The following is a 4,708-nucleotide window of genomic DNA, read 5'->3' as shown; positions in this document are numbered from 1 at the left end:
ATCAGTGAAAAAAATCTGTTTTTCTTTTCTGCAAAAAAAAGTCTTTTTTTGCAGAAAAGGTTAAGTCAAAAAAGGTTATTACCTTGGGAGAATAAATGTGCTCCAATGGTAGTCTGCTTCTTAGGTTACAAAATATCTTGTGCACAGAATTTGACATTTTGGCCTGCGGGGAAAGAAAATGGAGACAGTTCATATCCAAATTGAAGCACTTTGAGAATAAATTGTGGTCTTTATGAAATGTGTATATTTATCATTTTTTCAATTGCCGTCCAAAGTACAATGTTGATTGAAGAAAAAAACAGTCACAACCGGATCCCTAACATTGTTTTAGATCATGTTGGTCCATCCGGCACAAACAAAAAAGAATCATGAACTTGAACTAGCAAAACTATCTGTTCAAAAGTTAGTTTTTTCTATCATGTAGGAAGCTTACGTGTTGATGTATTCGCTTTAAATGTTCAAATACGTATTTGCTCAAAATTACACATATAGATCACATCTCACAATTCAACCTCACGTACTGCAGGAGGGAATTTTCCTTCACCTCTCAAAGCCAGGTCAATCCTTTAAAAGCTTTGTAAACGAAAACTACCTTGTAGCAACTTTGTACATATCTGAGTAATCTCTGGACACGACAATGACAATTTAGATTCAGCCTTCCTGTCAGGGAGAGAGACCATGCATTCCGTTGTGAGAAATTTGTCGAAAGCTTCTTTCCATCAAATCTGTAACAAGTCCAATTTCTGTTGGTAATCCCTTTCTGAAGGAACACATTGATATTTAAATTGTTGTCTCAGAATGAAAGCATGGTTATCAAAAAGGGGGACACAGACAAAAATGATTGTGGGACGACCCCGGTAATATATTAATACCATAGCAGCACGCTCCTGTCCTATCCTACCTATAAGACCTCCTTTATATTTCCTACCCAAACTGTCTATATTTCGCCAGAGAAACAGTAAATGGAAAAAAATTGATTATAAATAAAGAAATATGGGGGGAGGATAATTTTACCTGGTCAGTTTATAGGCCACTACTGCAACCAAGTCCACCTCTAAGTCTGATTTGAATGTCATAATTTCTTTTGAGTGATTTTTTCACTCTCTAACTGTTTCAATCGTCCCCTCTACCACTCCTATCCTCTGCCCTCTTTTTATCCAACTTCCATTCTTTGCTTTCTTCGTCTCCCCCACACACCTCGCCTCTTTCTCCTCTCCTTGCCTCTTCTTTTCTGGCACATCCCTCTTTCTTTGTGTTGCCCTCGAGAAGAGGTAGCGATGACGATAGCGGTGATGCAAGGCCGGGCAGAGTCCAGGACAGTGTTGTGGAAGAAACCCTGGCATCATCATCACCATCATTGTCATCATCAGCCAGATGAGGAGAGCCAAACTTGAGCTCTGTCCATCCCCATCAGGCTGGCTGACAGTCAAAAACTCATCTCTTATTCACTCCACTCATCAATTATACACAGGCCAACGGAGCCCTGAGAGGCAGGAGGCTGCAAAGGCCCCTCTCCACGTGTCGTGCCCGACTGCAGCACAAAGACACATCACAGCGCTCTGTACTTAGCCCTTATCATCAATGTCCTACTTTAGTCTCTCTGAGAGCGGGAGACAGCTTGTCATCATGCCTTTAGCCACTGGTGCTATGTGTGGATGTCATGTATCTCATTGTGAGGCTAAGGTTAGACCATCTGGCCAACAACGACATGGTGATGATGAGTGTAGACCTGGAAACACTCAGTACAAATATTTAATTAAATGTTAATTTGTGGTGACCTCCATTGGGATCCATTAAAAGAGCAATTATGTGTTGATGTTTACATTTTGAGCTGGAAACTGCATTCTGATTGGTCGCCCCCTTCGGATAAAATGCATGACCAAATCAAAACTGACAGACAGCCAACATTAATCCTACTCAGGTATTTTTACAAGCCTCCATTTTTCAGTCCTCATGCTGAACCATTGTTTCTCCAACTGTGATTTACCACACAAATGGGACCAATAACAACTAACAAACATGACATATAGTCCTGGAAAACCGACTTAGAAAGGAAAAGAAACATTTAACAGTCGTGACAGTCCATTAAAACCTCCATGTTGGGCTTGTATCAGCAATATGTCAGCTAAAAGCAGAGTAATAGTGCTGAGAATATACAGCTTTGTCATCAGAGATTAGATATCTTTTGATGTTGTTTTCAAGGGAAATCTAATATAAGAAGAGTCAAGCGTTGTGATGTTATCTGGTGGATACAGCTGTCAAGTGGTCACTAGCAAGAAAAAACATAGGCTCATTGTTGAGTTAGCCATTACCTGTGGCCGTGTAAACACTGCTAATTCTAGTACAAGTACAAAACCCTCGCAACCCTCTTGGAAAGATATAGACTACTTAGTAACAGAGCTGCTCTCACATTGCCTTGGGCCTCGTGATCCTACCTCTCTCACAACTTAAATTTTTATTATTTTACACAAAGGCTAGTTTGATGGTTTAAAATGGCACAAGCATCCTCTCACATACAAACAGGTTTACCAGTTGCTAGTTATTTCCATATCGGGCAATGCAGCTGGCGTTGGGGAGCCCATTCAGAGAGGTGGGCTGGCCCATAGATGAAAGAGGTAGCATCCATGTCAGAGTTAGTGTGACATGCCCATTCCGTGTGTGTATGTAAATATATATGTGTGTGTGTGTGTGAGAGAGAGAGAGAGACCGGTCACCACTGTGGAAAGTAATCTACCCTTGCTAATCAGCCGGCTCTAACAGGCGCTGCTCAACAGTTTCATTTTCACAAGATACGTTAATAAGCCAAGTGTGACTGACAGAACTTGTTTTTCCTTTTACTGATTTTAAGATGGCTCCATTTTGACTACCTCTGTGAAAGTATATTATATATATTATATAGCTAGATACATAGAGATAAATTACATGAAATAAATTGATTAAGTTTTTGTACTCATTTTTTCAGCGTAGTCCTTTAAAAGAGGCATATTTTTGATTTCACTCATGGTGAATCAAAAAGTTGTCTATACTTTCTTCTTTGTTAATTATGTTCATGACAACAATATGTCAATGCGGTGTGTACACGGAGCGCTGCTGTGAGCCCAAAGAAACATAGTGGTGTACAAGCAAGTCACACACTCCGTAAACCCAACAGGTCATATTCTATTTCCTGTTGGTTGGCCTGCCAAATCTACAAGGGATTGATGGACTTTTATTGAACTCTAATACACTGCCTAAATAGAGAAAGAGTTGTAGCTGTCAGAGCTCAGTGCTCAATATCGTAAGAAGATAATGAAATGGACGAGGGGATGAAAAGATGGCGAGACATAAAGACAGACAGAGAAAGACAGAGAGAGAGACCACACAGAGAGCCGGGCAGCAATTCTGACAAATCGTTGAAGCCTGGGAAATGGGAGGCTGCAGGAGGGGGGGCAGCCGGCCGATAACATTTAAAGGACAACTTTATCTAATCACTTGAGAAAACAAATCTGTATGTATGTATAATGTGTATGTAGATGATTTTAGATTTTTCAACCTACCACAAGAATGATGTGGAGACAATGCTGATGAGCTTAAGCCATGCTGCACTGACGATTATTAGTGTAAAACTTGATGTCATGTCAGTATTATTTTTTTATATTACTTTGCACAATAGTACAAGTGTGTGGTCAGGTTAGCTCAGTTGGTAGAGCAGGCACACATACAAAGGTTTACTCCTCAAAGCAGTGGCTGTGGGTTCACCCCTTTGCTGCAAGTCTTTCCCCTTTCGTGTCTTTCATCTGTCATGTGGAATTAAAGGCCTAAAATGCCCCAAAAGTAATCTTTAATAAAGAAAATATAGTAAAAGCGTGGCACGTCTCTCTCTTATATGCCAAGGTTCTATCCAAGGTTGAGGATGATCTCAAGCAATCTGACATGAGAGAATTGGTTAAAAGGCAGACAAGAAGCATTACGCTATTCCCATATGTCGACCTCGGTAGCACAGGCACATCTATCCTCCAGAGACATATGCATGGGGAATATGTTTATGGCACAAAACCTAAAGGACTGAGATGGACTACTCTATTTCACACGCGGTAGAAGGGACTCTGACGCTAGGCATCGCTAATGTGCCTTCAGTAATTGGTTAACCACAGGGCCAGAGTTTAGAACACAGAAAAGCCATAACCATTTATTTCTGAATCTGTCATCTGCGCTTAGTATGCTGAAATCACTATCATCCCATCAGCTTCTCTTGAACCTCATGAATCAATGCGTCAACCAGACAAGTTAAGTTTGGTCTGAAATCATATACAAGAAGACACTGAATCAGAAATGTAGCCACACAGGCTCCTAAAATCAGTTAGTTTGCTAAATTGTGTATCCTCTGTTGTTAACTGAAATAAATCTGGAGGATGTAAATGGGATCCATCTAATGCCACTATATGCCCCACTCAACTGTAAACCTGATTTACAGATAAAGAAATGTGATTAAATTAAAAATCTGAAACAAATTATATGCCGGGGTCAGAAACAAACTAAAGTCAGTCTTGAAGTGAAGCTTAATTGGTTTATGTTTATACTGATGATTATTAGTTGTGTGATGATCAACAGCTGGAGTTTGTGCAGTGTGATCTGTCTGCAGACTCTACAGCAGGGTTGTCCAAAGTTTTTTTGGTGAGGGCCAATACAGAAAAATAAGCAAAGGCTCGGGCCACACACTAGAGGCGAC

Source organism: Etheostoma cragini, chromosome 8, assembly GCF_013103735.1.
Source record: "Etheostoma cragini isolate CJK2018 chromosome 8, CSU_Ecrag_1.0, whole genome shotgun sequence".
NCBI lineage: Eukaryota > Metazoa > Chordata > Actinopteri > Perciformes > Percidae > Etheostoma > Etheostoma cragini.
The sequence above is the reverse complement of the archived record's forward strand: the minus strand, read 5'-3'. Positions refer to the sequence as shown.